Source organism: Nicotiana tabacum, chromosome 18 (genome assembly GCF_000715075.1).
Source record: "Nicotiana tabacum cultivar K326 chromosome 18, ASM71507v2, whole genome shotgun sequence".
Lineage (NCBI taxonomy): Eukaryota > Viridiplantae > Streptophyta > Magnoliopsida > Solanales > Solanaceae > Nicotiana > Nicotiana tabacum.
The window spans coordinates 124,971,066-124,998,321 of record NC_134097.1 but is presented as its reverse complement, the minus strand read 5'-3'; positions in this window follow the sequence as shown (position 1 = coordinate 124,998,321).

The following is a 27,256-nucleotide window of genomic DNA, read 5'->3' as shown; positions in this document are numbered from 1 at the left end:
TGTTTTGAGATCTGGGGCTCTGATTGAGGCGAGTTTTGAAGCAATTTTCACCATGTGGATTGGGAAAAGTGTTCTCTACTCTTTTTTGATTTTATATCATGAATCTGTCTTCATTTTCGGCATTTGATTGAGGATTCCAAAAAAGAAAATTGGGGGGTTTTGACAAAAGTTTTATAGAGCGAATTCTTGAGTTTTGAACATATCAAAATTGGATTTGAGTGAAACTAGTATGGTTGGACTCGTAATTGAATGGGTTGTCAGTTTTTATGAGTTTCATCGGGTTCCAAGGCATGGGCCCAGGTTTGACTTTTTGGTCGATTTTTGGGCTTTTGATTAAAGATTCGATCTTTATCATTTGGAATTGTTTCATTGGGCTTTATTTGATATATTTGAGTTGATTTTGGCTAGTTTTGAGCCGTTCAGAGATCAGTACGCACGGGATGGCATTTTTGTTTTGTTCAAGCTAAGTAACACTTCTAAACTTGGTGTTGGGGGTATGAAACCCCGAATTATATGTCATGTGATTGATGTTGAGGTGACGCGCATGCTAGGTGACGGGCGTGTGGGTGTGCACTGTAATAACTATGATTTAGTCGATTTCATGGAATTGTGTAGCTATCTTATCTGAACATTTTTATTGTACTCTATGTGTTAGAGCACTTGAGCTGTGCTTCATGTTAGAAACCATGTCTAGGCTACATGATTATCTTGTTGGGACCCGAGGTCATTTATGTTGTTGAGTTATCTACTTACATTGCACCTACATACTCAATCATACACATTCATATGCATATCATATCTGAGTCTCTGTTACCATTTACTGATACATCACATCATTATTGTTGGGCTGATTTCATGACATTGTGAACCCGAAAACTGGAGAGATTGATGACTGAGCGAGGCCGATGGCCTGAGGATATTGATTTATTGATGGCATCTGGTTGCATGCCGCAACAGATGTTTTTGATTTATGCTATGATTGGTTTATTATAGCGCTGGGGATAAAGGAGTCCCTCTAGAGTCTGCACACCCATAGTGAGTGCAGGTACCTACTGAGTACGAGTGCCGAGTGCGAGTGTACAATGATTGGGAGGATTGAGTGACTAAGAGGACTGAGTGACTGTGAGGACTGAGTGACTATGGGGATTAAGTGATTGGGGGGATTGAGTGCATTGATATACTGAGAGTATGCATATGGTTTTATCTCTGCATTGTATTGCAGTTAGCATGCATACTTCGACATAGAGGCATAGAGATGTACTTTCCTCATGCCACTTGATAATGGAACATCTTACCTGTTGTTGGAAGTTTTTGGGGGAAAAATCACAATTTCCAAATTTACTCCTAATTTTGGCAATTTCTGTAAAAGATTTGGGTTTCACTGATATACTTGAGAAGCAGGCCTATTTTCTGGAATTGTGAACGAGTTAAGAATTTTATCTCTGAGTTACTTCTTTTATTATTTCCATTATGTTGTTATGAGTTGTTGCTGGTTATTGGAGTTATACTCTGACCCTTATCCCAACTCGTCACTACTTTCAATCTAAGGTTAGGTTTGTTATTTATTGAGTATATGAGGTCGGTTGTACTCATACTATACTTCTGCACCTTGCGTGCAGATGTTGGATGTTGATGTTGCTGTGTATGGCGGGAGCTGGATTTGAAGATGTACCTGCGCTTAGCTGCCTCTTGTCCTTGGTAGCTTTAGAATTTTTAATTTGGTCATGTATATTTCAAACAGATGATGTATTTATTTCATACCATCTTTGTAAACGCTAAATCGTAGGAGCTCATAATTTGTACCACCAGTCCTTGGAAATTCTTTGTATAATAGTTCAGTTGTATTATCATTTCTTCTCTTAATAAATCTCATTTGAACTGGTTTATTGTTAACTGGCTTACCTAGAGGGTTGGGTTAGGTGCCATCACGACTAGTTGGATTTTGGATCGTGACAAGTTGATATCAGAGCTTTAGGTTCATACGTTCTACGAGTCATGAGCAAGTGTTTAGTAGTGTTACATCCCGTACTTTAATATCAGGATAAGTCGTAGTAACCCATATGAGCTCGAAGGGATTAAGACCCCGTATGTTTAACAACCTTGATACTGTCATATACATTTGATATGATATTTTGAGTGAAATATTTTTGTAAAATGCTTGAAAATTATAATTTTATATAGTTATTAACATTATTACTTTCGTATATGTTTTAAATTATACACATAATATGAGAAAAGTTTATGAGATTTTATTTATTGTAAAGATATGAATTATTTTTTTCACAAGAAAGAAGGTTTTTTTTTTTTTTTTACCATTTTAAGAATTAAGTGTACGAAAATTTGTATTCTTTATAAGAGATTAGGAAAATTAGAAGTTGAGAAAATATATTTATTTTTACATGGATATTTTAATGAAATAATAATGTATATATATTTATTTTATATGGTACCACATGACCATGATAGTAAGTTATATAAAGTGTGTTAAAAGTGAGTAGTATTTTAAGTAAGTTGAAATAATTCTTAATTATGTGAATAATTAGGATTACTTAATAATTTTGGTGGTAAGATTAACTTGGAAAATAAAGTCTTTGGGATAAAGATTAACGTGGCAGCCTTACCTTAAGGGAATAGTGACTCTTAATGTGATTATGTTATGTGGCAAGCTTAGAGGTGTGATATTTGGCAAAGTCTTTAAGACCGTAAGTTAATACATTTAATAAAGAAGAGTCCACTGTTTGCCTAGCTAAGGTGTATATTCTTCTTTTTCTCGTCTTCACTAAAGTCTTGATTCACTTGTAGAATAAAGAAAGCTACTTCTTTGTTCTTTGATTTAAAAATTTAACACACCCAATGGATTTTAATACCGCCTCCTAGTCCAGATTTTATGGTGTTTTGAAGATTGGTACAAGTTTGAATAAGACTATGGATTATGTTTGTGCTTTTGGTTGAGGTCCTGGGGGCCTTGGGGTGATTTCGGATGGTTGACGGAGAGTTGGAGTTTTTGGTGAGCTGTAAGGGTGTTCATGGTTCGGTTTTTACCTAAAAAGAAATCAAACCAAGTAAGTCGGTTTTTCAAATATTCGGAAAAAACCAAACCAATTAAGTCGATTTTTTCTCGATTCGGTTAATGTCGGGTTTAGTCGGTTTTTCGGTTATTTGTCGGTTTTTTCTTAAATATAAGACATACACTACCAAACACATATTCCGGCGACCACATTTTCAACGTAACACTATCAAATCAATTGTCCTTTGAGAAATCTATTATTTACTAAGATATATTGATGATAATTGAATCAAATAGTGATAAATAATTTAAGGACTCAATTAAAAATATATTTTTTTTAACATGAAATGGATTCTTACACTTAACAAAAGAAAACTACCAATCAAACTAGAATGTAAAGGTAAAGAACTATACTAAAAGTGTAAACGATTAACATTCACCATAAAATTTTTGAAACTTTGTATAAAAATATACATATATATAGGTGTAATAATAATGAAATAGCTACTCCTATAGTCGGTTTGGTTCGTTTTTTTCCGGTTATTTTTTGATTAAAACCAAAATCAAACCAAGTTTGATCGGTTTTTAAAATTCAAAACCAAAACCAAACCAAACCAAAAAGTATCGATTTTTTTGATCGGTTTGGTTTGGTTTTCGGTTTAGTTCGGTTTTTCGGGTTTTTATGAACACCCCTAGTGAGCTATAGATTTTTGCTGCTTCTGGTATTTCCGCACCTACGGATTGGGGACTGCAGGTGCAACGCCGCATATGCGGGAAAAATGGTCGTAGAAGCGGAAGCTAGGAAGTTGGCAGGAAACCACAGAAGCGGTTAGGAGGACCGTACCTGCGATGTTGCAGATGCGGTTTGGGCAGTTTAAGTGATTTCTGCAAATGTGGTATCGCAGAAGCAGTAAATTGGCCGCAGATGCAAAAATGCCTGGGCCAGAAGGTATAAATTGTGTCCATCGCGATTTTTGAGCTATTTCACCATTTTTGAGTCCGCTTTGGAGCTTTTTGGACGATTTTGAAGAGGGATTTCAAGGGAACTTCATTGAGGTAAGGATTTTGGACCTGAAACCCGTTTCTATGGTATTATTTCACGGATTAGGCTTGTAATTTATGGAATTTAAGGATCAAAGTTTGGGGAAACTATGGCTTAGAAACTTAGACCTTTGATTGAGGATTTGAAGGACCATTTGAGGTCGGATTTCAGAACTTTTGATATGTATGAACTCGTGGGGAGATAAGGAATCTATTGATGTAAAAATTACTGAATTTCGAGACGTGGGCCCGGGGGTCGGATTTTGGTAATTTTGGGATTTGTGTTGTAAATTGATTATTTTTGCTTGGGCTTCATTCCCTTAGCATATTTTGACGCCGTGATTCTGATTTTGGATAGATACGACGCGAGTGGAAGCCGATTCGAGGGGCAAAGGCGTCGCGGGCTAGAGATTTGACCGAATTGAGGTGAGTAATGATTGTAAATGATGTCTTGAGGATATGAAACCCCGGATTGCACATCGTTGTGCCATATTGAGGTGACGCACACGCTTGATGACAAGCGTGGGGTTGTGCACTATTGAGGATTTTGACTTAGCCCATCCCGAATGATGATTTTACCGCGTATTTGACTGAAATCTATTTGCTATCATCATTATTTAGGTTGAATGCCATATTTGGGCTTCGTGACAACTATTGTAACCCTTAGCGGATTTTTATTAATATTTCCTCACTGTTTTGACTTTATACTTGAACTCAGTCATGGTATATTCTACTGTTTTCATAACTCAGCCATGTTTACTCTATTTTAACACTTAAATGATCTTTTAAATGCTATTTCGAGCTGAGAATCATGTTTTGCTATTACCAAGTGGCTTGTGAGGATTTTGACTGAGTAAGGCCGATGGCCTATTTGTGAGAAAACACTGATTATGATTATGAGGCCGAGGGCCTAAGATATGCATGCCATGAGGTGGCTTGTTGATATGAGGCCGAGGGCCTAGTGATGATGCCACGAGATGGCTTGATATTGCACTTGGACCAAAAGGGGGCCCTTCAGGAGTCTGCACACCCCAGTGAGCGCGGGTACCCATTGTGATATGAGAGATAGCCCGAGGGGCTGGTATTGTTGAATTGTTGAAAAGGTATTTCTTGAAGCTTAAATTGGACTTATATGATTATTCATACCTTTACTGATTCACCATTTTAATGGTTTTACTGCTTCATTATAGCATGCAATGTGCCTTACGTGATTTCCTGCTTTCAGTCTTTATTTATGATTATTACTCACTGAGTTGGAGTACTCACTTTAATCCCTGCACCCCGTGTGCAGATTCAGGCGTTGCAGATTTTGCTAGTGCGAGTTGAGAGCTCCCGGCAGATTTCAGAGTCCACGAGGTAGCTTCTTGGCGTCCGCAGTCCTGTGTTCCCCCATCATTTCTATCTCTTTATCAGACAGTTTGTAATAGTTTATAGACTTCTCAAACTTGTATTAGAACTTGTATATGCTCATGACTAGTGACACCCCGGTATCAAGCTGTGTTGGGTTGTTCTTCCGCATATTTGTATTGCTGACTGCTTAAACCTTGGGTTATTTTATCATGCTTTAGACTTGAATCTTATTATTTAACTATTAAAAATTGAAATGGGAAGTGTCGGTTGGCCTTGTCTTCACGAGAGGCACCATCACGACTGGGTTCGGGTTTAGGGTCGTGACAAGTTGGTATCAGAGCCTAGGTTACATAGGTCTCACGAGTCATGAGCAGGTTTAGTAGAGTATCGCGGATCGGTACGGAGATGTCTGTACTTATCTTCGAGAGGCTGCAAAACCTTTAGGAAAAACTTCATATTCTTGAAATTCTTATCGTGCGACTTTGTTGATCTGAGTACTAAACTTCTGTTATTCTATTCTCTCACAGATGGTGAGGACACGTGCTACCGGTCAGGATGGACGACCACTGGTACCACCAGTTGTGGCCACTAGAGGCCGAGGATGCGGTTGTGGTCGTGGTAGGGGCAGAGGTGTGGCCCGCACAGTAGCTAGGGCAGCACCTGCAGATCTACCAGTTGCCCCAATTCAGGATCAGATCCCAGTTATAGACGCTCCAACAACACCAGCTCAGGCACCAGTTGTGCCCATTGTGATTCCGGGTCTTCAGGAGGCCTTGGCTCAGATTCTATCAGTTTGCACTGGCCTAGCTCAGGCGGTTTCAGTCACTGCAACCGTAACTACTTTTCAGGCCAGGGGAGGCACTCAGACTCCCGCCGATCGCACATCTGAGCAGGTCGTGCAGGGACTTCAGACACCGGGGGCACATCCAGCCCAGCTGGTTGCAGCTGCTCAGGACTATGTAGTTCCTGCCATGCCAAAGGATGAGCAACGTAGGTTGGAGGGGTTTGGTAGACTTCAGCCTCCGACCTTCAGTGGTGCAGAGGGCGAGGATGCCCAGGGTTTCTTGGATAAGTGTCAGAGGATGCTTCATACATCTGGTATTCTGGAGACCAACGGGATCGCTTTCACTACTTATCAGTTTTCTGGAGCTGCCTTCACTTGGTGGGAGGATTTTGAGAGGCATAGGCCTGTTGGTGCAACACCCCTTACCTGGCAATAGTTCTCCGTTCTCTTTCTGGAGAAGTATGTGTCGTAGTCTTGCAAAGAGGAGCTACGTAGAGAGTTTGAGTGGTTGCGTTAGGGAGAGATGATTGTGACGCAGTATGAGATAAGGTTCTCTAAGTTAGCTCGTCATGCTATTTGGTTGATTTCGACAGATAGAGAGAGGATTAGGAGGTTTGTTGATGGTCTCACTTATCAACTTCGTATCTCCTGATCAGGGAGAGGGTGACTGGTGCTACTTTTGAGGAGGTTGTGGATATTGCCCGTGAGATTGAGTCTGTTTGTCGCCAAGAGTGAGAGGAGAGGGAGGCCAAGAGGCCTCGAGGATCTGGTAGTTCCAGTGGTACTCCTTCAAGAGGTCAATTTCAGCATGGCAGAGGCCGTCCATTCAGGCATGCTCAGCTAGCTCACCCAGGTTATCGTAGGGCATCATCGGGTCGTGGTTCTCACAGTTCTCATCAGGGCCAGTCATCATACAGTGCCCTTCCAGCTCAGAGTTCGTCTCGTGCTCCATCAGCTCAGGGCTCTTCTATGCTGAGTGCATCTGCTAGTCATTCCGGTGCTAGGGGTTTCCTTCAGTTCCCTTCTCTAGCACCTAGGGTTTGTTATTAGTGCAGAGAGATGGGTCATATGTGGAGGCAGTGCCCTTATCGTCTTGCAAGTTTATCTTAGCAGAGGGGTCAGTCATCGGCTTCAGTGTCAGTTACTTCACCACCACCCGCCCAGTCAGCTAGAGGTAGAGGTCAGTCAGCTAGGAGTTGCCCTAGAGGGGAGGTCGATCAGGTGGTGGTCAAGCCCTTTTCTATGCACTTCCAGGCAAACCCGATATTATTGATTCAGATGCTGTTATTAGAGGTATTGTTTCAGTATGCCACAAAGAACCTTCAGTTCCCTTCTCTAGCACCTAGGGTTTGTTATTAGTGTAGAGAGATGGGTCATATGTGGAGGCAGTGCCCTTATCGTCTTGCAAGTTTATCTTAGCAGAGGGGTCAGTCATCGGCTTCAGTGTCAGTTACTTCACCACCACCCGCCCAGTCAGCTAGAGGTAGAGGTCAGTCAGCTAGGAGTTGCCCTAGAGGGGAGGTCGATCAGGTGGTGGTCAAGCCCTTTTCTATGCACTTCCAGGCAAACCCGATATTATTGATTCAGATGCTGTTATTAGAGGTATTGTTTCAGTATGCCACAAAGATGCCTCTATATTATTTGATCCTGGTTCCACCTTTTCTTATGTGTCATCATACTTTGCTCGTTATTTGGGTACGACCTATGAGTTTCTTTATTCACCTGTTCATGTATCTATCCCAGTGGACGATACTGTTATTGTAGACCGTGTGTACCGGTCGTGTGTGGTGACTATTGGGGGTCTGGAGACCTGAGAGGATCTTTTATTATTGTGTATGGTGGATTTCGATGTCATTTTGGGCATGGATTGACTATCTCCATGTCGTGCTAATCTAGATTGTCATGCCAAGACAGTCACATTGGCTATACCGGGTGTGCCAGAAATTGAGTGGCGAGGTTTGACTGATTATGTTCCCAGTAGAGTGATCTCATTCTTGAAAGCCCAGCGTATGGTTGGGAAGGGTTGTATTTCGTATCAAGCCTTTGTGAGGGATGTCGGTGATGAGACTCCTAGTATTGATTCAGTTTTAGTTTTGAGGGATTTTCCCAATGTGTTTCTTGTAAACCTGCCAGGCATGCCACCGGATAGGGATATTGATTCTGGTATTGACCTGGTGCCGGGCACTCAGCCCATTTCTATTTCACCGTATCGTTTGGCACTAGCGAAGTTGAAGGAGTTAAAGGAGCAACTTCAGGAACTCCTTGATAAGGGATTCATTCGGCCTAGTGTGTCACCTTGTGGTGCGTCGGTTCTATTTATAAAGAAGAAGGATGACACTATGAGGATATGCGTTGATTATAGGCAATTAAACAAGGTAACAATTAAGAACAATTATCCTTTGCCTCGCATCGATGATTAATTCGACCAGCTTCAGGGAGCGAGAGTGTTCTCCAAGATTGATCTCCATTCAGGTTATCACCAGTTGAAGATCAAGGACTCAAATATTCTTAAGACAACTTTCAGGACCCGATATGGTCATTATGAGTTCTTGGTGATGTCTTTTGGGCTGACCAATGCCCCAGCAGTGTTCATGCATCTGATGAACAGCGTGTTCTAGCCTTATCTTGGCTCGTTTGTCATAGTTTTCATTGATGATATTCTGGTGTACTCGCGTAGCCAGGAGGAGCACGCGGAGCATTTGAGAGTTGTGTTGCAGAGATTGAGAGAGGAGAAACTTTATGCAAAATTCTCCAAGTGTGAGTTTTGGCTCAGTTCAGTGGCTTTCTTGGGTCATGTGGTGTCCAGCGAGGGTATTCAGGTTGATTCGAAGAAGATAGAGGCGGTTCAGAGTTGGCCCAAACCGTCATCAGCCACAAAGATTCACAGCTTTCTTGGTTTGGCAGGCTATTATCGCCGATTTGTTCAGGGATTCTCGTCTATTGCATCGCCCTTGACCAAGTTGACTAACAAGGGTGCTTCATTTGTATGGTCGGACGAGTGTGAGGAGAACTTTCAGAAGCTCAAGACAGCTTTGACCACAACTCCAATGTTAGTTTTGCCATCAGCTTCAGGTGTATATAATATGTATTGTGATGCTTTGAGAGCAGTTATTGGTTGTGTATTGATGTAGGAGGGTAGAGTTATTGCTTATGCTTCTCGTCAGTTGAAGCCCCATGAGAAGAACTACCCTATTAATGATTTGGAGTTGGCTGCCATAGTTCATGCGTTGAAAATTTGGAGGCATTACTTGTATGGTGTGTCTTGTGAGGTGTTTATTGATCATCGTAGTCTCCATCACTTGTTCAAGCAGAAGGATCTTAATTTGAGGCAGCGGAGATGGTTGGAGTTGCTAAAGGATTATGATATCACTATATTGTACCATCCGGGGAAGACCAATGTGGTGGTTGTTGCTTTGAGCCGAAAGGCGCTGAGTATGGGGATTTTGGCATATATTCTAACTGGGGAGAGACCTCTTGCGGTTGATGTTCAGGCCTTGGCCAATCGGTTCATGAGGTTAGATATTTTGGAGCCCAATTGGGTATTAGCTTGTGTGGTTTCTCGGTCTTCCTTATATGATCGCATCAGAGAGTGTCAGTATGATGATCCGCATTTACTTGTCCTTAAGGATAGAGTTCAGCATGATGATGCCAGAGATGTGACCATTGGTGATGATGGGGTGTTGAGGATGCAGGGTCGGATATGTGTGCCCAATGTAGATGGACTTCGGGAGTTGATTATGGAGGAGGCCCATAGCTCGCGGTATTCCATTCATTCGGGTGCCGCAAAGATGTATCAGGATTTAAGGCAGCATTATTAGTGGAGAAGAATGAACAAAGACATTGTGGGATTTGTAGCTCGGTGTCTCAATTGTCAGCAGGTGAAATATGAGCATCAGAGACCGGGTGGCTTGCTTCAGCGGATGGATATTCTAGAGTGGAAGTGGGAGAGGATCACTATGTACTTTGTAGTTGGACTTCCACGGACTTTGAAGAGGTTCGATGCTATTTGGGTGATTGTGGATCGGCTGACCAAGTCCGTGCACTTTATTCCTGTGTGCATTACCTATTCTTCAAAGCGGTTGGCAAAGATCTATATCCGGGAGATTATTCGTTTGCATGGTGTCCCAGTTTCCATCATCTCAGATAGGGGCACTTAGTTTACGTCGCAATTTTGGAGGTCTGTGCAATGAGAGTTGGGTAATCAGGTTGAGTTGAGCATAACTTTTCACCCTCAGACAGACGGGCAGTCCGAGCGCACTATTCAAATATTGGAGGGCATGTTGCGTGCTTGTGTCATTGATTTTGGAGGGTTGTGGGATCAGTTTCTACCACTTACAGAGTTTGCTTATAACAACAACTACCAGTCGAGTATTCAGATGGCTCCATTTGAGACTTTGTATGGGAGGCGGTGTAGATCTCCAGTTGGTTGGTTCGAGCCAGGTGAGGCTAGGCTATTGGGGACAGACTTGGTGCAGGATGCCTTAGACAAGGTGAAGGTGATTCAAGAGAGGCTTCATATTGCACAGTCGAGGCAAAAGAGTTATGCTGATAGGAAGGTTTGGGATGTGTCCTACATGGTTGGTGAGAAGGTTCTGTTGAAGGTTTCGCCCATGAAGGGTGCTATGAGATTTGGGAAGAAAGGTAAATTGAGTCCTCGGTTCATTGGGCCTTTTGAGGTGCTTCGGAGGATTGGGGAGGTAGCTTATGAGCTTGCTTTGCCACCCAGCTTGTTGAGTGTTCATCCGGTATTTCATGTTTCTCTGCTCCGAAAGTATATTAGGGATCCGTCTCATGTTCTGGATTTCAGCACGGTTCAGTTAGATGGTGATTTGACTTATGATGTGGAGCCAGCAGCTATTTTGGAGCGTCAGGTTCGAAAGTTAAGGTCAAAGGATATAGCTTCAGTGAAAGTGCAGTGGAGAGGTCGGCCCATGGAGGAGGCTACTTGGGATACCGAGCGAGAGATGCAGAGTAGATATCCTCACCTATTTGAAGCTTCAGGTATGTTTCTTGACTCGTTCGAGGACGAACGTTTGTTTAAGTTGGGGAAGATGTGACGACCCGACCAGTCGTTTCATGAGTTTCCGCTCCATTTCCCCCATTTCTACTTTTTATTGCTTTGTCTATCGGTTCTACATGTGATCGGGTTGGTTGGCTCGAGTTCGAAAAGGATTTGGTAAGGTTTGAGACACTTAGTTTCTTTTGAAGAAGCTTAAGTTGGAAAAGTCAACTGAATGTTGACTTATGTGTTAGAGGGATCGGATGTGAGTTCTGATTGTTCGGTTAGCTTCCGGAGGTGATTTGGGACTTAGGAGCGTGATCGGAATGAGTTTTGGAGGTTTGGAGTACATTTAGGCTTGAATTGGCGAAATTGATATTTTGGCGATTTCTGGTTGGTAGGCGAGATTTTGATATAGGGGCCGGAATGGAATTTTGAGAGTTGCAGTAGTTCCGTTGTATCATTTGAGATGTGTATGCAAAATTTTAGGTCATTCGGACGTGGTTTGGTTTGGTTTTTTATCAAAAGCGAAATTCGGAAGATTTTTGGAAACTTAGGCTTGAATCCGATGTGTTTTGGTTGATTTGATATTGTTTGAGGTGTTTTGAAGATTGGTACAAGTTTGAATAAGGCTATGGGTTATGCTTGTTCTTTTGGTTGAGGTCCTGGGGGCCTTGGGGTGATTTCCGATGGTTGATGGAGAGTTGGAGTTTTTGGTGAGCTGCAGATTTTTGCTGCTTCTGGTATTTCCACACCTGTAGATTGGGGACCACAGGTGCGACGCCGCATATGCGGGAAAAATGGTCGTAGAAGCGGAAGCTAGGAAGTAGGCCAAAAACAGCAGAAGCGGTTAGGAGGACCGCACCTGCGATGTCGCAGATGCAGATATGGGACCGTAAATGCGGTTTGGGCAGTTTAAGTGATTTCCGTAGAAGCGTATCAAGGAGCGCAAATGCGGTACCGCAGAAGTGGTATATTGGCCGCAAATGCGAAAATGCCTGGGCCAGAAGGTATAAATTGTATCATTCGCGATTTTGAGTTTTTCACCATTTTTGAGTCGTCTTTGGAGCTTTTTGGATGATTTTGAAGAAGGATTTCAAGGGAACTTCATTGAGGTAAGAATTTTGGACCAAAAACTCGTTTCTATGGTATTATTTCAGGGATTAGGCTTGTAATTCATGGAATTTAAGGATCAAAGTTTGGGGACTTGGAAATTTAGACCTTTGATTAAAGATTTGAAGGACCATTTGAGGTCAGATTTCAGAACTTTTGATATGTATGAACTCGTGGGGAGATAAGGAATCTATTGATGTAAAAATTATCGAATTTCGAGACGTGGGCCTGGGGGTTGGGTTTTGGTAATTTCAGAATTTATGTTGTAAATTGATTATTTTCACTTGGGCTTTGTTACCTTAGCATATTTTGACGTCGTGATTCTAATTTTGGATAGATTCGACGCGAGTGGAAGCCGATTCGAGGGGCAAACGCGTCGCGGGCTAGAGATTTGACCGGATTGAGGTGAGTAATGATTGTAAATGATGTCCTGAGGATATGAAACCCCAGATTGCATATGGTTGTGCCATATTGAGGTGACGCGCACGCTTGATGACAAGCATAGGGTTGTGAACTATTGGGGATTTTGACTTAGCCCATCCCGAATGACGATTTTACCGCGTATTTGACTGAAATCTATTTGCTATCATTATTATTTGGGATGAATGCCATATTTGGGCTTCGTGACAACTATTGTAACCCTTAGCGGATTTTTATTGATATTTCCTCACGATTTTGACTTTATACTTGAACTCAGTCATGCTATATTCTACTGTTTTCATAACTCAGCCATGTTTACTCTATTTTAACACTTAAATGATCTTTTAAATGCTATTTCGAGCTGAGAATCATGTTTTGCTATTACCCGAGTGGCTTGTGAGGATTTTGACTGAGTAAGGCCGAGGGCCTATTTGTGAGGAAACACTGATTATGATTATGAGGCCGAGGGCTTAAGATATGCATGCCATGAGGTGGCTTGTTGATATGAGGCCGAGGGCCTAGTGATGATGCCACGAGATGGCTTGATATTGCACTTGGGCCAAAAGGGGGCCCTCCAGGAGTCTGCACACCCCAGTGAGCGCGGGTACCCATTGTGATATGAGAGATAGCCCGAGGGGCTGGTATTGTTGACATTGTGCCCGAGGGGCAAAAATCTTCATGTGATTATCTGTCTTATTTGTCTGCCATTTATCTATTTAATTGTTGAAAAGGTATTTCCTAAAGTTTAAATTGGACTTATATGATTATTCATACCTTTACTGATTCATCATTTTAATGGTTTTACTACTTCATTATAGCATGCAATGTGTCTTACGTGATTTCCTACTTTCAGTCTTTATTTATGATTATTACTCACTGAGTTGGAGTACTCACTTTACACCCTGCACCCCCTGTGCAGATTCAAGTGTTGCAGATCCTGCTAGTGCGAGTTGAGAGCTCCCGACAAATTTTGGAGTCCACGAGGTAGCTGCTTGGCGTTCGCAGTCCCGCGTTCACCCTCTATCATTTCTATCTCTTTATCAGACAATTTGTAATAGTTTATAGACTTCTCAGACTTGTATTAGAACTTGTAGATGCTCATGACTAGTGACACCCCCGTATCGGGCTGTGTTGGGTTATTCTTCCACATATTTGTATTGCTGACTACTTAAACCTTCATGTGTATCGGGCAAAAACCTTCATGTGATTATCTGTCTTATTTGTCTGCCATTTATCTATTTAATTGTTTAAAAGGTATTTCCTAAAGTTTAAATTGGACTTATATGATTATTCATACCTTTACTGATTCATCGTTTTAATGGTTTTACTGCTTCATTATAGCATGCAATGTGTCTTACGTGATTTCCTACTTTCAGTCTTTATTTATGATTATTACTCACTGAGTTGGAGTACCCACTTTACACTCTGCACCCCCTGTGCAGATTCAGGCGTTGCAGATCCTGCTAGTGCGAGTTGAGAGCTCCCGGCAAATTTTGGAGTCCATGAGGTAGCTGCTTGGCGTTCGCAGTCCCGCGTTCCCCCCCCAATCATTTCTATCTCTTTATCAGACAGTTTGTAATAGTTTATAGACTTCTCAGACTTGTATTAGAACTTGTAGATGCTCATGACTAGTGACACCCCCGTATCGGGCTGTGTTGGGTTATACTTCCACATATTTGTATTGCTGACTACTTAAACCTTGAGTTATTTTATCATGCTTTAGACTTGAATCTTATTATTTAACTGTTAAAAATTGAAATGGGAAGTGTCAGCTAGCCTTGTCTTCACAAGAGGCACCACCACGACTGGGTCTGGGTTTAGGGTCGTGACAACTCTAGTAAAGGAATTTCGTGATACGAGTTGTATAACACTCTATGGGTATATGGGAATCATGGATGATTGAGTGGTTATTCGTGAAGGATGTAGTGTGCGTGGAGTAGGAATTTTCTTTGTTGCGTTAAGGTGGGGTTACTTCTTTAGGTGTCATCGTGCTAATGGGGCACAAGTCATTTGGCCCGTTTGGGCGGTGCGATTGAGATGTGAGAAAAGTAGATAACTCTCGACAAGGTTCTAATGGGTTCAAGATTTATGTGTAACAATTGAGAGTTTTCCGGATTTGTATATGTCTAGAACCTAAGATTTACATTGGTAGGTGTCGGGACTCGCGGTATTTCTATATCAGTATGGCTTATACATTTCAATATCCGGAAGGTGAAGTAAATGACTTTAGACTCATAGAATGTATCTTTAGAGTGGGTGTCTTGGTTTAATGGGCCTTTGGGCGGTGTGTTTTTATGCTAGGGTATCGTGTGCTGAGTTTTGGCTGAGGATTGTGGTATTATGAGCGAGGAGAAGTATTGACTTGAAGGCAATTCAAAATAAACTCGGAGAAGTAGGACAACTTGATAGTAGGTTGGATCAGCACAATAATGGATATGATCAGTTCTTTGGGTACTTATGATGTGGCAAGTCTCTACAGGTGTTTCCTGGTAATGCTCTTGGATTTTGGTAACCTGCGTGGCTTGGTTGAGTTAGATAGATTCGGTTCTGATAGTTTGGTTATGTGCAAATGGATTCCAAAGAGTTCTCGATGATTTCTATCACGGTTCGAGGTGGATATTTCCTACTGGCATGAGGAACATATTGCGTATTGGGATTTTCTCCGAGATGAGATCAAATTGGAAGGTTTCTGCCTGATTGGGTATGTATTCTGCTGGCAACTCAGAGTTGATCATGAGATTCTCGTGCTTTTCATATGATGGCATAATAGATGCGGTGTGTTGTGTGGGATTGAGATTTGCATGTGCAAGGTTACGATTTAGTTTTGAAGGGAAGGTCATGAATTCTTAGACAACATGGACTGTTTCAGATGCCTATATGAATGCTATTACTACTTGGTATTGCCTGAAAATAGTGTGCATTTTAGAAGGCGCATTGCATTTTGACTTACGGATGCTTTATTGGTATTAAGGTGCTCGCCTGGCTGATCGACTGCTGATATTTAGATTCTGCTATGTGGCACGGAAGAATTATAGAAGTACTCCTCGTGGGATGATCGTGTATGAGAGAGTTGTTATACATTCAGGCGGTCAAGTTGGGATCATATAAGGTGATTCATGTGTTCTATGGATTTGGAGACTAGGGGTTCTCAGGAGTAGATTGTTTCGTGGTGATGGAATGTGAAAATATGGCCAAGGCTAGCCAGATGATAGTATGTGTTATGGTTAGGTTGTTGTGGACTTTTGGAGAGCTATTTTGTCCATTCAAGGATGACCGGAGTAGATTTGGGGGCCCATTGGTAGGCCAAATGAGGATGTGTATTCTACATCGGGTCAGATTTATTGTCTCTAAGCTGTGCTATTATTGAGGGATGTGCATTCAGTTAGAATTTATTTTATTCATATCTGATATGTTCTATGTGTTACTCTTCCATGTTATGAGGGGTTGTGATTCATTGGTTATATGCACACATAATGCGATTCTAATTGGGCCTTATAGGGGAATTTGAGCGAGATGGGTATTTGGGTGTTGAATGATTGATTGCGCATTGGTTATGTCCTCTCGGGTTTGTGTGGCATTGTGTCATTTGCTTCTCTGTGGTGGTCATGTACTTTGGATACTTGATGCCGAATTGCGCGTGGTTATCGATTTTAAGCATGGTGGCTTGAGGTATTTCATATAGACCAGTGTTTGGATGGGGTCACACATTGCATTGGAGTTATGATGAGATATGATCCTTTGTGTTAGACTTGTGTGTTATGGTTCTACGGGGTGTGATGGGTTTATAGAATTGTGTTGTGGAGGTACTTGTTGAGATTGCGAGATAGTTCTCTCGTTTGAGTCATTTTCTATGTTTGAGTACATTTGAATTGTTGTGTATTGGTGCACGGGTTTCACAAGTTGTGGCTCTAGGTATATTGGTGTGTCATGTTAGTAGAGTAGCTTGTATTTGATAAGATGAGATCATCGGATATAGAATTGGTTCTATCAGATTTGAATGCGGTATATTTGGAAGGATAATGTTGATGATCGGCTTAGAAATTTGCTATAGTTCTTGTTGACATAGAGAGAGCTCCATGACTTGTTGATCTGATGAATGGTTATGAGTTTCTGCGTGTTTCTTTCATCATCGGTAGTATACAAAGGTTTTAGAATGAGATTTTGTTTGATATGAGGTTTATTATCGGTGTCGGGTTGGTTATCAAGCAGCTATTGCGACCGAAAGTTATTGTTACGAGTATTTGAGTTATGTGGTCTATCATATGATTGTGTCTTGGGTTATGGTTATGGTTTGATGCAGCTTGTTCAGACTTATATAGTGTGTGGATGCGAGATTATGGATCTTATAATAAATTTCGGATGTTGGAAATTGGATTCTAAGGTTTATGGGCTAAGGTTGAATTAATGATCTCAAGTTAGGTTGTGTCGTCAGGCTTATATGGATTAGGGTGACGTGGGATCACCCTTGGGTATGTGCATGGTAAGGTTACACGGCAATTTGATGGCTCCGGAACGACTCTTGGAACGTTCGAGGACGAACGTATATTTAAGTGGGGGAGAATATAATGACCTGACCGGTCATTTTGAGCATTTTCACTTTGCTTGGTAGTTTGATGGCATGAGTAGCTCCGTATAATGTATTATGACATGTGTGAATCGTCGGTTTTGGTTTTCAGGTTGTTCGGAATTGATTTGGAAGAATGAACTTCATGATTGAAGCTTTAAAGTTGGTAGAGTTGACCAATTTCAATTTTTAGCATTCAACCTCGGATTGGAGTTTTGATGGTTCCATTAGGTTTGGATGGTGATTTTGGACTCGGGCATATGCCCGGATTTGCATTTGGATGTTTCTAGAAGATTTCGGTACAACTTGGCAAAAAAATTGGAATTTAAGGGTTTGGAAAGTCCATAAGTTTGACCGAAAGTTGACTTTAAGGGTATCAGATTCAGATTGTGGTTCCATGAATTAGAATAGCTTCATTATGTCATTTGAAACTTGAGTGCAAAATTTGATTTCATTCCGGGTTGATTTGATATATTTCGGTGCGAGTTTTGAAAGTTGAAAGTTCAAGTTCATTTAAGTTCGAATCGAGGTGCGATTCGTTGTTTCGATGTTGTTATGTGCGATTTTAGGCCTCGAGTAGGTCAGTGTTATGTTATAGGACTTGTTGGAATATTTGGACAGGGTCCTGAGTGGCCCGGGTAAGTTACAGACGTCTTTCAAACGATTTTCCATTCTTATGTTGTGGCTGGAAACTGTTTTTGCGAAGGTGCGGTGGTCGCATAAGTGGAGAGGTGACCGCACCCACGAAAGGAGCTGAGTTTGAGAGTAATCATAGATGCGGAGCTTGAGGCGCATCTATGGTTGCGCAGAAGCGAAGTCCATGGGCGCAGAAGCGAGATTTTGAAGCTAACATGCGAGTGTGCAGAAGCGGGGGAAGTACCGTAGGTGCGGAAGGCTGGTCATCAGAGAGGATTCACAGAAGCGAAAATTTTTCCGCTGAAGCAGAGGTTGCAGATGCGACAATGTGACCGCATATGCGGAATTTGCTGGGCAGAAGCTATAAAATCGAGGCTTTTGGTTCTTTTATCATATTTTGAGATTTGGGACTCAGATTGAGGCGAGGTTTGAAGCAATTTTCACCATGTGGATTGGGGTAAGTGTTCTCTACTCATTTTTTATTTTATATCATGAATCTATCTTCATTTTCGACATTTGATTAAGGGTTCCAAAAGAGAAAATTAGGGGGGGGGGGGTTTGGCTAAGTTTCATAGAGTGAATTCTTAAGTTTTGAACATCGATTCGAAGTCGGATTTTAGTGAAACTAGTATGGTTGGACTTGTAATTGAATGGATTGTACGTTTTTGTGAGTTTCGTTGGGTTTCGAGGCGTAGGCCCGAGTTTGACAGTTGATTTTTGGGCTTTTGATTAAAGATTTGGCCTTTATCATTTGGAATTGTTTCTTTTGGGCTTTATTTGATGTATTTGAGTTGCTTTTGGCTAGTTTTGAGTCGTTCAGATGTCAGTACGTGCAGGATGGCATTTTTGGAGCATCGATTGGCTTTCTCAGAATTTGATTTGGCTTATTCGAGGTAAGTAACACTTCTAAACTTGGTGCTGGGAGTACGAAATCCCGAATTACGTGTTATGTGATTGATGTTGAGGTGACGCGCATGCTAGGTGACGGGCGTGTAGGCATGCACCGTAGTAACTGTGATTTAGTCGATTCCATGGAAGTGTGTAGCTATCATATCAGAACATTTTTACTGTACTCTATGTGTTAGAGCACTTGAGCTACGATCCATGTTAGAAACCATGTCTAGGCTACATGTTTATCCTGTTGGAACCCACTAAGGTCATTTCTGTTGTTGAGTTATCTTCTTTCATTGCAATTACATACTTAGTCATATGCATTCATATGCATATCATATCTCAGTCTCTATTACTATTTATTGATACATCACATCATTATTGTTGGGTTAATTTCATGACATTTTAAGCCCGAGAGACTGAAAAGAATGATGACTGAGCGAGGCCGAGGGTTTGATTGTGAGGATATTGATTTACAGATGGGATCGGGCTACACGCCACAATAGATGTTATGTATTTATGCCATGATTTGCTTATTATATGAACAATTTTACTATACTTTATGTGTTAGAGCGCTTGAGATGCGATCCATGTTAAAAACCATGTGTAGGCTACATGTTTATCCTATTGGGACCCACGGAGGTCATTTCTGTTGTTGAGTTATCTTCTTACATTCTAATTACATACTTAGTCATATGCATTCATATTCATATCATATCTCAGTCTCTGTTACCATTTATTGATACATCACATTATTATTGTTGGGCTGATTTCATGACATTGTGAACCCGAGAGACTGGAGAGATTGATGACTGAGCGAGGCCGGGGGCCTGATTGTGAGGATATTAATTTATTGATGGGATCAGGTTACATGCTGCAACAGATGTTATGTATTTACGCCATGATTTTCTTATTATAGCACTAGGGCTGAAGAAGCCCCTACAGAATCTGCACACCCACAGCGAGCGCAGGTACTTACTGAGAGCGAGTGCCGAGTGTTTGGGAGGTGTAACGACCCGACCAATCATTTTGAGCTCTAGTGTGTCATTCCATAGTTTGAGGCCATGAACAGTTTTTCTTCAGGTATTATGACTTGTATGCATAGTCAGAATTGAGATTCGAGGATTCGTAGTTGATTTGGAAAGAGAATTCTCATTTTAGAAGCTTAAAGTTGGAAGAATCTGACTAAGGTTTGATTTTGAGTAAACGACCTTGGAATCGTGATTTGAAGGTTCCAACAAGTTAGTATGATGATTTCGGACTTGGGCATATGTCCGGATCGGGTTTTTAATGAACCGGGAGTGTTTCGGCGCCTATTGTGGAAGTTAGCATTTTTGAAGAATTTCATAAATTTGGGTTGAAGTGCATTTCAATGTTTTTGATGTCTGTTTGGGATTCTGAGCCTGGGAATAGCTCCGTATGGTGATACTAGTATTGGGGGTGCGTCCGGAAGTAGATTCGGAGGTCTGTAGGTCATTTTGCAGTCATTTGGCTAAAGTTAGAAATTTGAAGGTATTGAGAAGTTTGACCGGAAGTGGAAAATGACTTGTGTGCAAACTTTAAGGTCAATCGAACGTGATTTGATAGGTTTCGACATCGAATGTAGAAGCTCGAAGATCTAAAGTTCATAAAGCTTGAATTGAGTTGCAATTCGTTATTTCGGTGTTGTTTGATTTGATTTGAAGGCTCGACTAAGTTCGTAATGTGCTTTGGGGCGTGTTGGTATAATTGGTTGAGGTTCTGAGGGCCTCGGGTGGGATTCGGACGGTAAACTGATCAAGTTTGGACTTGGAAGAAAGGTTAGAGCAGCTGCCTTCTAGTGTAACCGCACCTGCGAGGCTTGGGCCACAGGTGCGGTGCCGCGGAAGCGGACATAAGGGTCGCAGAAGCGAACTAGAAAGGGGAAGCTAGTGACCTCAGAAGTGGACCAGATACCGCACCTGCGAAGGTGCAGGTGCGAAGGAATCCATCGCAAAAGCGGCACATGCGCCGCAGAAGCGGGGCCGAAGAAGCGGCCTATGCACTGCGGTGCAAAAAGGCTGGAGGCAGTGAGGTTTCTTTAAAACGAGGGTTTGGCCCATTTTTCTTCCATTCTCTCTTGGTTGGGCTATTTTTGGAGAGCTTCAAGTGGGGATTTTCATCATTCAAGTCAAGGTAAGTAATTCCCAGCTCATTTTAAGTTAAATACATGGATTTTTAAGGATTTAAACATGAAAATTGGTGGAAATTGTGGGTTTTTGGTAGAAAACCTAGAAATTTATGTTCTTGCATTTTGACCACGATTTCGGACGTGGAACTTGGAATAAGTTATATATTTGAGTTCGTGGTGTTATGGGTAAAGTTTATCTTCAAAATTTTTTGGAATCCAGGCACATGGGCCCGACGGTGATTTTTATCGACTTTTCGATCAAGGTTAGAAACTGTTATGAATTGGATAATAATGAGTATTTGAGTATATATATTAATGTGTTTGCATAATTATTGGCTAATTTTAGAGCGTTGAGCATCGATTCAAGTTGTTGAAGGGCTCGGAAGCTAGTTATGGAACTTCGGAGCGAGGTAAGTCTCCTTTCTAACCTTATAAGAGGGAATTTACCCTATAGGTGAAATAAATCAATATGTACTCCTATTTATGGCGGGCTACGTACGCACGAGGTGATGAGAGTCCGTGCATAGCTACTATTATGCTTAAGTCTGGGTAGTCTAGGATCCAAAAGCATGCTTTACCTGCAATATTTGCAATCTTATTGTCAAATTTAAAATGCTTAAATTATATCGAACGTGGTAAGTAAATTTCTAAAGGGTTAAACATCATTTTGCTTGACTTTTAAAAGAGAAATTGCCTTTTTCTTGGATAATTGCCCCTTGATGAATTCCTTATTGACTGTTTGAATGTGTTTATCTTTTGAGGAACGGGTCGAACACCTCGATAGATTAAATAGATACATATATGGTTCGCGCCATTCGACCCTCTGGCAGTGCACAGTTTAAATATTATATTGGATCGGGTCGTATGACCTCGGCATGATTTGTGCATGCCTGTATTGCTTGCCTTGAGATTTATGAATAATGATATTGCCTCCCTGGTCTGAGATAAATTGATAAATGATGTAATATGAATTTGGAAACCTCTTATCATAAAAAGGATTGTTTACTTGCTTCATGATTTCCTTGAGTTTACTGCCATTTTTAATAAATCCATGACTAATTATACTATTGATGGCCATAGTAAGTGTCAGAGTCAATCTCTCGTCACTACTTCTTCGAGATTAGACTGAATACTTACTGGGTAGGCGTCGTTTTAGTACTCATACTACACTTGTTGTACATTTTGTTATACAAGCACATGTATGTTCAGTGGCCTTGTGGGCGCAGCAGCATGATTTATACAGGGACTTAGGTGGCTTGCATCTTATGAGACGATCCACATCCAGCAGAGTCTCCTTCAGACTCACTTGTATTTTTTTGTCCAATTTGTATTCCAGACAATTATTGTATGTTATTTTTACTTCCTAGTAAATGCTCATGTACTTGTGATACCGAGTTCTGGGATGATTATGAGATTATTCAGTATTGAAATTTCTTGAAAACACTATTATTCACTTTGTGAAATTCACCATTTATTATTTGACTTAAGGAAAATATGATTTCAAAAAAATACTAAAATGAGAACCAAATTAATTTGCCTGACAGTGGTGTCCGGTGCCATCACGACCTTTAATGGTTTTTGGGTCGTGACAGGAGGATTGAGCGATTGTGAGGACTGAGTGATTGTGAGGACTAATGACTGTGAGGATTGAGTGATTGGGAGGACTGAGTGCATTGATACACCGAGATTACGCACATGGTTGTATCACTATATTGTATTACAGTTTGCATGTATACAGTGACATGTAGGCATAGAGATGTACTTTTTTCATGCCACTTGATAATGGAACATCTTACCTGTTGTTGGAAGTTTTTGGGAAAAAATCACAGTTTTTTAAATTTATTCCTATTTTTGTCGATTTGGGGAAAAGATTTTGGTTTTCGCTGATATACTTGAAAACAGGCCTATTTTCTAGAACTGTGAATGAGCTGAGCATTTTATCTCTGAGTTACTTCTTTTATTAGTTTCATTATTGTCACGACCCCGCTTCGCCCTCCGTGAACCATCGTGACGGTACGTAGTCTCTACGACTAGGTAAGACTAAATTGCGGAAGAAAAACCAAAATTTGCAAAAGTAAAACGACTTTAAACAGTAATAAAGTAATAACAGTGTTTAAATGTGTCACTCGGCATACACCATATTCAACTCCCAAAACCAAAATGTAAATCCGAGACCTGAAAACCCACGAATCACAAGCTAAGATCAATACTACATAGCTCTAACTCCAGAATGTGTAATAAGAAAAGAAAAATACAGAAGGGCTAAATACTAAAGCAGGAATAGAAAGGGACTTCTCGGTCTGCGGAGGCGGCAGATGTACCTCGAAGTCTCTAGAGTAGTCTCCTCCTTCAAAAATGGTAGGCCTGAGTAGCAATACCTGGATTTGCCCATGAAGAACATGCGCAGAAGGGGCATGAGTATACCACAGCGGTACTCAGTAAGTGCTAAACTTAACCTCGGTTGGGTAGTGCCGAGGAAGGCTAGGGCCCTACTGAGGTTAAATAAAATATAAAGTCAACAGTATAGAACAGAATAGTATAAATAAGTACAGCAATAAAATAATACAAGATGTATAGGACAGCAACAACTATACAGAAGCAAGGTAAACACGAAAAGGAATTACAGCTCAGCACCAATAATAACAATCGGGGATATCCTAGGATACTGTCCTGTAGTCCCATATATACATATCCAATGGATCTCCCGGGATCCCGTCCCGTAGTCCAACTCATAGTGCACGGGGATCTACCGGAATCCCGTTTCGTAGTCCCAATTGTAAATACCCAGTACTGGAGAAATCTACCGAGTGCATTCCCATAGTTCCATACAATTGTGCAGGGGGATCTACCGGAATCCCACATCCGTAGTCCCAAAATAAACAAATAGAGGGATCTACCGGAATCCCACATCCACAGTCCCAAAATAAATACACAGCAGCAATAGGAAAATATACAGAAATGACAAAATTTTCATATTAAGGCAACAAGTGATTCTAGCCTAGCATGTTGCACATAAGTCAAGTAAGACAGGTTGAGCAGTCGAAGTAATTAAGTCACTTAGACATGCTTTCCTAAGCTAACAACAGGCTTAATAGTGCAAGTAATTGAAACAGGAAAGGAAACATACTAGTAATTACTATAAGAAAACCAGATTTCCAACAATTAGCACAAGTACGTACTCGTCACCTCACGTACAAGGTGTTTCAATTACCAAATACACCAATCCTAAGGGGAAGGTCCCCCACACAAGGTTAGACAAGTCACTTACCTCGAACCGGCTCAAAAATCAATCTGAAACCATGCTCTTGCCACGAGTACTCGACTCCAAATGGCCCAAATCTATTCAATTCAATTTCATAATGTAAATAACACTTCAAGTTACTGATTCTACAATTAAAGTCTAAGCTAATACGCAAAATTATGTAAAATGACCAAAACGCCCATCGGGCCCACGTCTCGAAATCAGGTGAAATTTACATTTTCAGAAACCTCATACTCTCATGAGTTTATAGATTACAAGAACACTGGGATTGGAGTCCAAATGACCCCTCAAATCCTCATTTAAAGGTCTCTTAAACTCAAGCCCTAATTACCCATTTTTTCCAAATTTTTCACCACTAATTAGGTCTTTAATCACATAAAAACGAGTTATGAAGTTAAGGATGTTACCTACAAGTGATTCCCCTTTGTTTTTCTCAAGAATCTCTCTCAAAAGCTTCAAACCCGGATGAAAATGGTGAAAGAATAGCTCAAATTCGTGAAGGCAACTATTTATATGTTCTGACCCAGGCATTTTCGCATTTGCGACCCAATTTACACTTCTGCGGTACCGCATTTGCGGTCCTTGAACCGCATCTGTGGTGTTTCACTTAAGTCCCAATTTTCGCTTTTGCGATCCTTTTTCCGCATCTGCGGCATCGCAGATGCGGCCCTTAAACTGCTTCTGCAGTTCCAGCCTTCCCAGGCCCTTTCCGCTTTTGCGCTCATTTTCCCCGCATCAGCGGCATCGCACCTGCGGTCCCCAAATTCGCAGGTGCGGAAACACCAGAAGAAGCAAATCTGAAGCTTCTTCAACAATTCTAAACTCTTCGTCAACCATCCAAAATCACCCCGAGTCTCCCGGGACCTCAACCAAAAGCACAAACATCACCTAATACCTTATTCAAACTTGTATCAAACTTCAAAACACTTCAAACAACATCAAATCAACCAAAACACATCGGATTGAAGCCTAAGTTTCAAAAATCTTCTAAATCACGTTTTTTATCAAAAATCCAACCAAACCACGTCCGAATGACCAGAAATTTGCACGCGCATCCCAAATGACACAACAAAACTACTACAACGCTCGGAACTCCATTCTGACCCTCGGATCAAAATCTCGCTATCGAACCGGAAAGTTCAAAAATTCAACCTTCGGCATTTCAAGCCTAAATTAGCTACGGACCTCCAAAACACAATCGAAACACACTCCTAACCCCGAAATTACCCAATGGAGCTAACGGAACCCATCAGATTTTCATTCCGAGGCCGTCTTCACATTGTTCTGACTACGGTCAACTTTCCAATCCTTAAGCTCTCATTTAGGGACTAAGTGTCCCAAAACTCTCCGAAACTCTAAAGCGAACATCCCGGCAAATCAAAATAGCAGAAATAAACTTGGGGAAGCAGTTAATATGAGGATCGGGGCGTTAATTCTTAAGACGACCGGTCAGTCATCATATCCTCCTACACTTAAACATTCGTTCATCCTCGAACGAGCATAGAGACATACCTGAAGTAGTGAAAAGATGAGGGTAACGGTTGCGCATATCCTGCTCAGTCTCCCAAGTCACCTCCTCGACCGGCTGACCCCGCCACTGAACCTTCACTGATGCAATGTTCTTTGACCTCAACTTTCTGACCTGTTTGTCCAATATTGCCACTGGCTCCTCAACATAAGATAGATCCTTGTACAATTGGACTGAACTGAAATCCAACACGTGCGACGGATCACCGTGATACCTCCGGAGCATCAAAACATGGAATACCGGGTGAACTCCTGCCAAGCTGGGAGGTAAGTCAAGCTCATAAGCAATCTCCCCAACATGCCTCAATATCTCAAAAGGGCCAATAAACCTCAGTCTCAACTTCCCTTTCTTACCAAATCTCATAACGCCCTTCATAGACGAAACCCGAAGCAGAACTCGCTCTCTAACCATATATGAAACATCACGAACCTTTCGGTCCGCGTAACTCTTCTGTCTAGACTAGGCTATACGGAGTCTATCCTGAATCGCCTTAACCTTCTCCAAAGAATCCTGAACCAAGTCTGTGCCCAATAGTCTGGCCTCACCCGGCTCAAAGCAACCCACTGGAGACCTACACCGCCTACCATATAAAGCCTCATACGGCGCCATCTGAATGCTGGACTGATAACTATTGTTGTAATCAAACTCCACCAATGGCAAGAACTGATCCCCAAGACCCTCCAAACTCAATCACACACGCACGGAGCATATCCTCAAGAATCTGAATAGTGCACTTGGACTGTCCGTCCGTCTGAGGGTGAAATGTTGTACTCAACTCCACCCAAGTACCTAACTCATGCTGAATGGCTCTCCAGAACCGTAATGTGAACTGAGTACCTCTATCTGAAATGATGGAAACTAGAATACCATGCAGACGAACTATCTCCCAGATGTAAATCTCCGCCAATCGCTCCGAAGAATAAGTAGTACACATAGGGATGAAATGAGCGGACTTGGTCAGTCGATCCACAATCACCCAAATAGCATCAAACTTCCTCAAAGTCCATGGGAGCCCAACTACAAAGTCCATGGTGATCCACTCCCACTTCCACTCCGGAATCTCTATCTGCTAAAGCAACTTATGCGGTCTCTAGTGCTCATACTTCACCTGCTAAAAGTTGAGACACCGAGCTACGAATCCAACTATATCTTTCTTCATCCGCCTCCACCAATAGTACTGCCTCAAATCCTGATACATCTTCGCGGCACCTGGATGAATGGAATACCGTGAGCTATGGGCCTCCTCCAGATCAACTGCTGAAGCCCATCAACATTGGGTACACAAATCCGACCCTGCATCCTCAATACCCCATCATCGCCTATAGAAACATATCTAGCATCACCGTGCTGAACCTTATCCTTGAGGACAAGCAAATGAGGGTCATAATACGGTCGCTCCCTGGTACGATCAAATAAGGAAGACCGAGAAACCACGCAATCTAGAACTCGACTGGGCTCCGAAAGATCAAATCTCACAAACTGGCTGGCTAAGGCCTGAACATCCATCGCCAA